Source organism: Pyrus communis, chromosome 7, assembly GCF_041283825.1.
Source record: "Pyrus communis isolate YQ-2024b chromosome 7, ASM4128382v1, whole genome shotgun sequence".
In the NCBI taxonomy this organism is placed as follows: Eukaryota; Viridiplantae; Streptophyta; class Magnoliopsida; order Rosales; family Rosaceae; genus Pyrus; species Pyrus communis.
In genome coordinates, this window is record NC_142571.1 from 15,654,583 (window position 1) to 15,667,618 (window position 13,036).

General features: G+C 38.2%; 1 pseudogene; it reads left to right on the forward strand.

Annotated features, from left to right (window-relative positions):
- Positions 1 to 8,914: 8,914 nt before the first annotated feature.
- On the forward strand, positions 8,915 to 10,870 carry LOC148695767 (uncharacterized; annotated as a pseudogene).
- The last annotated feature ends 2,166 nt before the right edge of the window (positions 10,871 to 13,036 follow it).

Sequence of the window (13,036 nt, forward strand, 5' to 3'; positions counted from 1 at the left end):
ATGTGGTGACTATGATTAAGAATGTACTTAAGTGGGAAGATGACTAAAATCTTTGGAGATAATGAATTTTAACATGTCATGTGCATTGGAAATCCCTGAGGTAAATGTTGGAAGGTTTAGGTTGTGTTTTGCTCGTTTTGTCTAGTTTCGTGTTCTTTGGTTTAATTTGTTTTGCTCGAGGACTAGCAAAAGCTAAGTGTGGGGGAATTTGATAGGAGCATATTTAGGCGACTTAGTTGGCTTGTTCTTGTGCATTTACGTTGTTATTTCTTAGTTCTTTAAGTCTTTTAAGCCATTTTCGTATGTTTTCTGGTTCTAAGGGCTAAAGGAGCAAATAAGTGCATTTTGGAGCCTTTTGGAGCACTTTTGGGCTAAGGATGGATAGCTTATGCTTGGAGCCAAAGTGTTGGACGAAATTGAAGACCAAGTGAGCCTAGAATCGAAGGAAGAAGGAGGAATCAAGAATTGGAAACCAGTTTCCATTATGGGGAGTTTCTATTCTTGAAAGGTTTCCAATTGTGCAAGTTTCCAAATAATGTTGGTTGCCTAAATCACATGTTCTAGAAGCCCTAGACATGTCCTAAATTGTGCCGCACCTTACCTTCCTTTTCTCTCCCAAAAATCTGCAAGATTATGTCACAATCCCTTTCTTAAAAGTCTTAGCCGCACCTATACATTCCCTTTCACTCAAAATCTGCAAGTTTTGCACTTTCCCCTTCTTTTCCTCCCTTTGCCGCAAGACTTAGCCCTTTTCCCCTAATTCCTGATTTCAATTACCTATTCTAAAGGGATTTAAATTAATTCCTGATTCTTAGAATGGATTTGGGGAATTAAACACTTACTTATTTCCTATGCAAGCCTTGCCGTGCACCTCCCTTGACCTTTCCTCTTCCTTGCCGTGCAAGGGAGAGGGTTCTTTCCTATTTCATTGCATTAAAACACATTCCTATTGTGTTTTATGCATTGCCGCAACTTTTAGGTAGGTTCCTTTCAATTTCTGATTTGATTTCCTATTTCTAAAGGCTTTTGACTTAAATTCTGATTACCTAAATAACCTAGGGTTTTAATTCCTGAAATCCTATAATAAAACCTCCTTGTTGCAGCCACAAACGGATTCATTCATTCACCATTCACGCCAGAAATTGATCCCATCCCTCTAACACATCCATACTTCACCATTCTCCATATTTTCTGCCCAAAAACCAACCCTTGCCGTCCCCTACATCCATCCCAAACCTAACTCCATCATTCTACATCATCCGTAACCCCCTAAACTCACAGAACCTCTTGTGCCGTAGCAAAGGAGAGGAAGAAGAGTGCTTAAAGATTCTAGCTATTCAACGTTGGATCGTTGGAGTATTTAGGTGTTCTCTTTCTTATATTTACAATGTATAAATCTGTTTTCCTTTGTTTTGTGAACATGAGGAACTAAGTGATGCGAAAATAGTTAAGCACACAAATTAACCCTCTTGTTGTCAAATTGTAGTAAGGATGCAAGTAGGGATCGTTCTGGACCGGGGATTAGGAGGGCTTGCTAAAACCTCTAAACTGACTCAAAAACATAAAAACAAAGTTAAAAACGTTCACAAAGACTCAAAGGACTGAAAATAGGTTCAAAAGACTCAAAACTGCCTAAAAACACTAAATAGGCAGTTTCTGACCTTAAACACAATTTTGGACGAAATTAAGGTTATGGTTTGATCCAAAACACTTTAAAACATAAACTAAACAGATTCTAAACCCTATAGAACAAGAAAGTAAAGGGGGGGTTTTGATTTGACGAAAATTGAAATAACAAAATAAGTTGTTGATGTGAAAATTATGTTGACACACAAATTAAACCCTATTTGTGACAATTGTAGTAATGAAGTAAGTAGGGATCGTTCTAACCGGGGATTAACTAGGGGTGCTAATCTAATATGAATTGACTCAAAAACACAAAAACTAAAATTTAATTTGGTCGAATTTGAAAGTGTTTATGACTCCAAATGCTTAAAAACACAAAATAAAACAAATACGAATGACTACGACTCAACAAAATATGGGGGGATTGTGGTTGGATGAATTTAAACTAAATGGGCAGATTGTAAAGAAAATAGATTTTAAGACAAAATTTGGATGAATCAATGGATGATGGGATAGCTAAGGGGTTCTTCTCCACACATGAAATATATGCAACGTAAATCAATTTCCAATTATCAATCCAATAAGTTATGAACCTCGACACTCCAAGTTAATTAGGTCCGCTTAAATTAACCTTCAGATTTCCCTAGAATCATTGAATTGGATGAATATGCATCGCAAACAAATTATTCCTAACAAATTCTCTATATGAACAACATGATAAAGACATAAGTTAGAATCATTACGTTCTTTGGAAATCATAAGCATCGACAAGGCATTTGTAACTATGAAAAGTATGATACGCTTGCCAGGAATCTACTTAACATGATCGTGACTAGCAACCTTCACTACTTGTGAATATAAATTCATAACGATTAGGTGAAACAAACTTATATCCTAGCATCAAATTCAAGCATGCAAATTAAGCGTGCACTCTCAATCAACATACAAGAATAAGTTCTAAATCAAACGGTTAAGCAAATTGTATTCAAAACTTATGCAACGATAATTGGAAGTAATCAACTTATTTCACATATATAATCATGGTTTCGAATCACCCCCTAGCTAACTAGGGGGTTTAGCCTCTCATGTTCACAGAAAGAGAAATACAATTGAATTTAAACATAAAGCACAAAGGATTGATTACACCTAGAACGCACAACGAATCCACTTGAATTTCTGTGCATCGAAGCTCCTCTTTCCTTTTCTCCTTGCTGCGGCAGAGAGTGTTTAGGGAATTTCTGGATGGTTTGGGGTGAGTTGCTGGTTTATAGATGGGTTTAGGATGGTTTGGGGGTTCGGCAAGGTTATGGGGTGGTGTAGGAAGGAATGGAAGGTGGCTGGGAAGGTGGAGATGGTTGCGGCAAGACTGGGAATTGGCTGGAGTGGAGGGAGAAGGCACGGCAGAGACTGGAAGATAGGTGATGGAGCTACAGCTTAGTGAGGAAAAATTATGGTTATGGTGGCTACGGATGGAAAAAAAAATTGGTGAATGGGAGGGCACGGTTTTTGAGGGAATTAGGGTGTGACGGCTGAATGAATTCTGAAAATATGAATGCATGCCGTTGGAATGAATTAGGGTGCAAAATTGATGGGGGGGGGCCACGGCTAAGGGAATTATGGGAGAATAATTATGGAATCCATGGCAAAGGAAGGAAAAATAATGTATATGGTGCTGCCGCTGAGATTGAATGGAAAAACACACGGCTTGGATTGATTTTTTTGGTTTTTAATAGGTTTAATGATAAATGGGGGGGGGGGGGGGGCACGGCTTAGAAAGGGAATTGCATGCAATGGCTAAATGTTTTAAATTAGGGTGAATGAGGAATGGCATCAAAAGTTGCGGCTGATTAGAATAATAGGAATATGGTGGCTGAATGGTTTAAAAATATGAATGCATGCAATGAATTAGTTCGGCTAGGGTTTAGGGTTAGGGTTTTGTGCATATAAGGGGACAAAATTGCCCTCCCTTGCACGGTAAGGGAAGGGAAGAAAATAAAAAGGCACGACAAGGATGGATAAGGAGCCTAGGGCCTTCGTTTTGTATCCTAAAGTACCTACAAGGTCTACAAAGTGGCTAGAAAATACGGACGTTTAGATTAGGAAAGGTTACCAAAACGGGAAACTTAGGGTTAACTTTCCTACTTCAAGTAAGAAACCTTGTTTGAGTAGGATTCCTCGTTTTGGTAAGAATTCATCGTTGGAGTAAGAATTCGTCGTTTCTTCAAATCTTCAACTCATTCATTCCTCTTTCGCTCCAAAATACTCCAATTTGCATCTTCTTGCACACTTTGGCCTTATAATCTGAAAATACACAAAAGTAGCCTTAAACACTAAAATAGCTAAGTAAACACAACATAAATGCACGAGAACAAGCTAATTAAGTCGCATGAATATGCTCCTATTAGTTGTAAAACTAGGCAGATTGTAAAACGAATTTTGAAAACAAGATGATGGATGGATTAGTTAGAGGTCCATTCTCCACACATGACATATTTGTATATGAATCGATTCTCCAATTGCTTTTCATTAACTATGATGCTCAACACCCCAAGTTAACCGTGATGCACTAATTAACCCTCAAATTTTCCTTATGTTATTGAATTGGATGATGCATGCGACAATTCAAATCATTCTCCAATGGTTCTCAACATGAATGCATAGAAGAGATACAACGAGAGATCATTAAGCTCTATGAAAATTATAAGTGTTGACGAGGCAATTGTAACTATGAATGCATGATACTCTTGCCAAGAATTCAATTAACACGGTTGTGACTAGCAACCTTCACTACTCATGTTTATAAACTTGTGACGATTAGGTGAAACTCATTTATAAACTAGCATCGAGTTTATGCATGAAGACTAAGTGTGCATCCCTAATCAACATACAAAAACAAGTTTTTAATAAACAGATAATTGAATTGCAATCACAACTTAACAAATCACAATTGGAAGAAATCAATTCATATTTCAAACATGTTCATGGCTTCAAACTTTCCCCTAACTAATTAGGGGTTTAGCCACTCATGATTACAGCAAACTCAGAAAATAACAAAGTAAACATTGAAAACAAGAACGAAGTACACCTAAAACGCTCCAATCTGCAAGCATGAACCGTTCTAAGCTTCATTCCTCTCCTAGTTGCTGCGGCACAAGGGGTTATGGTGAGTTTTGGGGATTATGAATGATGTAGAACGATAGGTTTAAGGTTGGGATGGATGTAGGGGATGGCAAGGGTTGTTTTTGGGCAGAAAGTATGAAGAATGGTGAAGTATGGATGTGTTAGAGGGAGGGGATGAATTTCTGGCGTGAATGGTGAATGAATGAATGTTTTGTGGCTGCAACAAGGAGGTTTATTAATAGGATTTCAGGAAATAAAACCCTAGGTTATTTAGGTCAACAGAAATTAAGTCAAAGACTCTAGAAATAGGAAAGAATCCTCCCCCTTGCACGGCAAGGAGGAGGAAGGGTCAAAGGAAGTGCACGGCAAGGCTTGCATGAAATAAGTAAGTGTTTAATTCCCTAAATCAATTCTAAGCATCAGGAATTAAGTTAAATCCCTTTAGAATAGGTAATTGAAATCAGGAATTAAGGGAAAAAGGCTAAGTCTTGCGGCACAAGGGAGGAAAAGAAGGGGAAAGTGCCAAACTTGTAGATTTTGGGAGAAAAGGAATGTATAGGTACGGCTAAGGCTTTTAAGAAAGGGATTGTGACATAATCTTGCAGATTTTGGGAGAGAAGAGGAAGGTAAGGTGCGGCACATGTCTAGGGCTTCTAGAACATGTGATTTAGGCAACCACATTATTTGGAAACTTGCATAATTGGAAACCTTTCAAGAATAGAAACTCCCCATAATGGAAACTAGTTTCCAATTCTTGATTCCTCCTTCTTCCTTCGATTCTAGGCTCACTTGGTCTTCAATTTCGTCCAATGCTTTGGCTCCAAGCATAAGCTATCCATCCTTAGCCCAAAAATGCTCCAAAAGGCTCCAAAATGCACTTCTTTGCTCCTTTAGCCCTTAGAACCTGAAAACATACGAAAATGGCTTAAAAGACTTAAAGAACTAAGAAATAACAACGTAAATGCACAAGAACAAGCCAACTAAGTCGCCTAAATATGCTCCTATCACTAAGCCTTTTGGCTAGGGGGCTATTTAATACCATGATTATGCTTGCAAGATGAATTGATTACATCCAATTGTTATTTCATAAGTTGTGAATTCAATTTGCTTAACTGTTTGATTGAAAACTCATTCTTGTGTGTTGATTAAGGTGGCCACTTAGTTTTTCATGCAAGGATTTGAAGCTAAAATATAAGGGAATTTCACCTATTAGTTATAACCTTCTATTTGCTAGTAGTGAAGGTCGTTTATCGACGATCGCGTTAAGTGAATTCTTGGCAAGAGTTTCATGCTTTTCATAGTAACAATTGCCTCGTCAATACTTATAGTTTTCATGAAACTTAATGATCTTTGATTGTACCTTTATTGTGCTTTTCATGTAAGGGACTTTTAGAGAATGTTTTGAGTTGTTGTATGCGCATTCCCATCCAATTCAATAACTTAAGGAAAACTTGAGAGTTAAAAAAGTGCTATTCACGGTTAACTTGGAGTATTGAGTTTCATGGTTTATTGAAAGAAGCAATTGGAAATCAATTTGAATGCAAGTGTATCATGTGTGGAGATGAACCCTCTAGTTAGCCCATCATTCATCAATTTACCTAATTTAGTCTAAAGAATCTGTTTTGTTTGTCTTTGTCTTAATTTACTTAATTTTCGCCAAAACCAATTCCCCCATTAATTTAAAGTGTAGATTAGTTAGAAATCAATTTAGTTGGTGTTTTTCAGTGTTTGGAGTCAAGTGATAACTCAATTTCGTCCAGAATTGAGTAAAGTGTTCAAGACTGCCCATAAAGTGTTTTTAAGGTAGTTTTGAGTGTTTGTTTGCTGTTTTGAGTCTTTTGGTTCGTTTTGGTGTTTTATAGTTTAGTTTTGCATTCTTTGAGTCTAGTTGAGTGTTTAAACTTTGTTTTTATGATTTTGAGTCAGTTTAGAGTGTTTAGCAATCTCTCCTAATCCCCGGTTTAAGAACGATCCCTACTTGCATCCTTACTACAATTTGACAACAAGAGGGTTAATTTGTGTGTTAAGTAATTTTCACATCACAATCCTTGTCCTTCACTAAGTGTGCATAATTGGCCTTTATAAACAGCCAATGCCTCACCATTTAATCCATCCATTCACTCATTCATTCATTCATACTTTCAGCCATCAAACACCACAATTCACCCTACACCACCCTAGGGCCGCAAGCAAGGAAGGAAGGAGAAGAAGACTTGTGCAATCTGCCATCCAAGGAGGGTTCGAAATCTGCCATTGGAGTGTGGAGCGTTTCTAGGTGTATTCTATCCTTAGTCTTAGTTCAATGTTTAAATTTAATTATCTTTGTATTGCGAACATGAGGAACTAACTTCTTTTTAGTTGGAGGTGAATTCGAAGCCATGATTATATGTTTTATATGAATTGATTACGTCCGGTTATTATTTCTTAAGGCATGAATGTGATTTGCTTATCTAAGTTATTAAAACTAGTTTATGTATGTGGGTTGGGGGTTAACACTTAATTTGCATGCATGAATTTGATGCTAGAGTATAAGGGGGTTTCACATAACAGTTATTCACTTATATTCACGAGTAGTGGAGGTTGCTAGTCACAATCGCGTTAAGTAAATCCTTGGTATGAGTCTCATGCGTTTCATAGTGATGAATGCCTTGTATTATAGTTTTCACATAACTTAATGTCTTTTGATATGGATCTTTGTTATGCGTCTCATATAAAGAACTTGAAAAAGATAATTTGGTTTAGATGCTTATTCCATCTAATTCAAAGAAATAAGGAAAACTTGAGGGTTAGTTGTGCGATGCAACTAATTTGGGGCGTTGTCATTCATAGTCTAAAGGAATAATAACTGGACATTGGTTTGTATGCATATATCATGTGTGGAGAAGGACCCTCTAACTAGCCTTTCACCCATTTATTTTACTTAAATTCGTTTTGCAAAAGTGTTTTCTATAAAGTTTTTGTTTTGAGTTTAAAATTCGTCAAAAACAATCCCCATTTCACTTAGTCTTCATATTTGAGTCAAAACTTGTTTTCCTTGAGTCTTTTGAGTCAAGTCAAGTCCTATTTTCGTCCAAAACACTTACTGAGTCTAAAATTGAGTCATTTTTATTATTGGTTGTTGTTTTAAGTGTCCAAAGTTAGTTTTGAGTCGATAGAGTCTAGTTTAGTGTTTTTGAGTCTTATTTATATAGATTAGCATCCCTAGTTAATCCCCGGTCTAGAACGATCCTTACTTACATATCTACTACAATTGTCACAAATAGGATTTAATTTGTGTGTCAAGTTAATTTTCACATCAAATTTTGGCGCCGTTGCCGGGGATTAGCAAAATTGCTAATCCCTTTTGTTTATGTCGTGTCAAAGTGAGTCTTAAGGTCAAGTGTGCCGTGTGTTTTCTTTTCTTTTGTGTCTTTTTGTGGTGTTTGCCGTGCCCTTTAAAGTGGTTACTGATTTGTTTTTGTTATTTGTCTCAGGTACTAGTTTATGACTCGTCGTTCTCAACCCATTCGTGCAAACATATTGGAATTTGATGACGATTTTGAACGAACTTTGAGAAGAAAGACGAAGCAACCAGAACCTAATCCACCTAGTTCAAGTTCAGAGTCCGAATCTGAATTTGAAGAAGAAGAAAGCATGGCGGTGGACAATCAAAGAACTTTCGGCCTCGGGGTTGGACAACGCCATGCCTATTTGCATTCAATATCCTAGGGCAGCCCCGGACAAGACCGATGAGTTTGAATTAAAGTCAAGCTTGCTGTATCATATTCCCAAATACCATTGGCTGTCCATGGAAGATCCAAACAAGCATTTGAAGGAGTTTGAAGTTGTATGCTCAAGCATGACACCCATTAACGTGGATGGGAATATTTTGAAGATGAAAGCCTTTCTATTCTCTCTTTTGGAAAAGGCTAAAGATTGGCTATACGAATTGGCGCCCAGAATCGTTACTTCTTGGGAAAGTATGAAACGAGCGTTCTTGGAGAAATTCTTTCCAACTTCAAGAGTAATTCTTTTGAGAAAGAAAATTAGTGGCATTCAACAAAACCAAGGGGAGTCTTTTCTAACATATTATGAGCGTTTCAAAGCCCTTGTTGCATCTTGCCCACAACACCAAATGAAGGAAGAGCTTATAATTCAATACTTTTACGAAGGACTCCTTCCAATTGAGAGGCAAATGCTAGATGCTTCAGCGGGAGATGCTTTGGTTGACAAAACACCAGTGGCTGCCAAGGTCCTAATTGCAAATCGAGCCTTGAATTCACAACAATACGAGGGAGTTGGACAAAGAGACCCCCCACGGCAACAATAAGTGAATGAGGTAAGTGCAATTTCTGAAATTCAATCTCAATTAGCTAATCTCACTATGCTTATGTCTCAGGTTGTTGAAGGATCCAAAATGCAAGGTGCGGCCATATGTGGAGTGTGCTCTATGCAAGGACATCTCAATGATCAATGTCCTCAATTGATAGAGAATGGAGGATGGGAGAGTCCCCATGTCGTAGGGTACCAAAGTCAAAATCAACCAAGGAATGATCCATACTTAAATACATACATTCCAGGATGGAGGGATCATCCAAATTTCAAGTAGAGGGAACCTCAACAACCTCAACAACAATGAGGAATTCGACAGCCACCCCGTGGGATATATCAAAGGCCATTTGCACAATCTCAACCTCAATCACAAACAGCCCAACAAAACTCAGGTTCGCTAATTGATAATGATCAAACTTTTCAATTACTAACTTCTATATCGCAGGGATTACAAAATCAAAATAATAGAATAGCGAACCAAGAAAAAGAAATGAGTGACATAAAGAAGCAAATAGGGTAGATTTCAGAGTTCCTTGGGTAGTTTAGAGAACAAGGCAAACTTCCTAGTTCAACCATTGTGAATCCAAAGGGAAGCTTTGAAACCGCTAAGGCCATTACGTTGAGAAGTGGTAAGGAGCTTGGAAATCATCCAAAACCATCCAAACAAAGCCTTAATGAGGAGGAAAAGCTGCTGCAAGAAGAAGAACATGGAGCAAAGGCTGGCAAGGGAAGCCAAAACTTTGCCGCAACCCTCTAGTGCACCAAAACTGTCCCAAACCACCAAGGTGAGTCCAAATTCGAATTTGTCTAGTTCTATTCCACTAAATGTGCCCTTTCCTAGCAGGTTTATGCAATCTAAGACAGAGGAGGATGAAAAAGACATCCTGGAGACGTTTAGGAAGGTGCATGTCAATATCCCACTCCTTGATGCAATAAAGCAAATTCCGAAGTACGCTAAGTTTTTGAGGAAGATTTGTACAACAAGGAAACGGATTCGGGAGAAAGAGGTGGTACATGTAAGTGAGAATGTCTCTGCAATGTTGCAAAGAAAGCTGCCACCTAAATGTAAAGATCCAGGTAGTTTCACTATCCCTTGTGTAATTGGTAATACAAGGTTCGAACATGCTATGCTAGATTTAGGTGCATCAATTAATGTCATGCCATACTCTGTTTATGCATATATGAATCTAGGAGAGCTTAAAAACGATGGTGTTATTATTCAATTAGCCGATCGATCTAATGCATACCCGAGATGAGTTTTGGAGGATGTTTTGGTGCAAGTAGACCAGTTGATTTTTCCTGCACATTTCTATGTGCTTGACATGGAGGATTCAACCCACTCTCCACCATCGTCACTCTTACTTGGACGACCTTTCATGAAAACAGCCCACACCAAGATTGACGTGGCCAAGGGAGCCTTAACTATGGAGTTTGGTGGTGATATGATTAACTTTAAAGTTTCTGAATCCATTGAGAACCCTAATGATGTTCGTTCTTGTTTTGCCATTGGTATAATTAAAAATATAGGGCAGGAACGTTCAACACCAATCAAGAAGGATGCATCTAGAACCACCATCGAGGAAGGAATTGGAGGGGAGCACAAAGAGCACGCCACTACCCTACAAACACCCAATCTGGCCGTGCCTAAGGATAAAATTGGCGAGATGGTGGCTGCCCAAGGGGCAATGCCACAACATCCTAGTAAGTCACCAATCCCAATTCCAATTCCCATTTCAACTAATAGGTTGTTACCTTCTTTGGTGCAGGTTCCAAATCGATTTCAAGGTGGGGGGAGCGTCTACATGGACTATAGGAACCACAACACCACAATCAGGGAGGATCACTATCCCCTCCCATTCATTGAGCCATACTATGAGAACTTTGAAGAGCATTGGTGCGATATATATAAGCACACAAATTAAAACCCTCTTTTGACAATTGTAGTATATGAATAAGTAGGGATCGTTCTAGACCGAGGATTAGGAGGGATTGCTAAATCACTTGAAAACTGACTCAAAAACGTAAAACAAAGGTTAAAACACTAAACTAGACTCAAAGAATGCAAAACTAAACACTTAAAACACTAAAACAAACCAAAAGACTCAAAACAGCCCCAAAACACTCAAAACTGCCTTAAAAACACAATCTAGGCAGTTTTGAGCACTTACACTATTTTGGACGAATTTGAGTAATAACTTGAATCAAAACACTTAGAAACACAAACTAAGACACTTTCTAACTAAATTGGACACTAAAGTAAAGGGGGATTTAGTTTTTGACGAAATTAAATAAAATGCACAAATTGTAATTAAAACAAATTGTAAAGATGAATTTGATGAAAATATGGATGGAATGCTAGCTAGAAGGTTCTTCTCCACACATGTCACACTTGCATACAAAATGATTTTCAGTTGGTCTTTCGATGAATCATGAAACTCAACACCCCGGGTTAATTAGGTTCACTTAAATTAACCTTCAAGTTCTCCTTAAGTTAATGAATTGGATGAGACAGCGCATACACAATTCAAAACATTCTCCAAAAGTCCTTTACGTGAAAAGCACAATAAAGATACAACCAAAGATCATTAAGCAACATGAAAACTATAAGTGTGGATGAGGCATTCATTACTATGATGAGCATGAAACTAGTGCCAAGAATTCATTTAACGCGATCGTTTATAAGCGACCTCCACTACTTGTGAATATAAGTTTGTAACTATTAGGTGAAACTCACTTATATTCTAGCATCATATTCATGCATGAAAACTAAGCGTGCACTCTCAATAAACATACACAAATAAGTTATCAATCAAGCAGTTAAACAAATTGAATCCACAACTCATGAAATTCCAACCAAAGGTAATCAATTCATATTGCAAGCATAAACATGGTTTTGAATCACCCCTTAGCTAACTAGGGATTTAGCCTCTCATGTTCACAGAAAGAGAAACAAAATTGAAATTAAACATAAAGAACAAAAGATTGATTACACCTAAAACGCCCAAGGAATCCACTTGAATTTCTGCACGTTTCAAATTCCTTTTTCTCCTTTCTTCTTGCTGCGGCCGAGAAGGTTTATGGTGAGTTTGGATGATTTTCTGGTTTAGGGATGGGTTTATGGGGAGATGGTGGTGTGGCAAGGGGTGTGAGTGGTGGAGGAAGGTTGGGAATGGTGGCTGGACTAGTGGGAAGCTTCGGCAGAGAAGGATTTTGGCTGGAATGGATGCGGATTGAAAGAGAATGGGGATGGTGGCTGCGGCTTAGAGAGGGAATTAGGTTTTTGGTGGCTGCGGCAAAAGGGATTAGGGTGAATGATGAAGAGAATCCTTGAATGGGAGTGCTCAAGGGTGAATAATAGGTGCAGCTGAGATGGATTTTGCGTTATTAGGGTGAATGGATGGGAGTTGCGGCTGAGATCCTTTTGTGGCTGAAATATGAAGAATGAATGAAAAAAAAGAAGAGAGTAGGGTGCGGCTAGGGTTTAAAATATATATGGTTTCAGAAATAAAACCCTAGCTTATTTTGGTTAATTAAAATTAAATCAAAGGCTTTTAGAATTAGGAAATAAAATCAGAAATTAAAGAGGGAATGGCTGCAAGGTGCGGCTAGGGTTTTAAATTAGGAGAGGAGCATGTGTTTATTTGCACAACCTAGGACAAAACTACCCCCCCTTGCACGGCAAGGGAAGGGAATTAGGGGAAAGGCACGGAAAAGAGGCATAAGGGGGCTAGGGCCTTTGTTTTGTGTCCTAAAGTGCCTACAAGACCTTCAAAGTGGCTAGAAAATACGGACGTTTAAGATTAGGAAAGGTTACCAAAACGGGAAACCTAGGGTTAACTTTCCTACTTCAAGTAGGAATCCTTGTTGAAGTAGGATTCCTCGTTTGAGTAGGAATTCATCGTTTCTTCAAGTCTTCAACTCATTCATTCCTCTGTTGCTCCAAAAGACTCCTATTGGCATCTTCTTGCACACTTTGGCC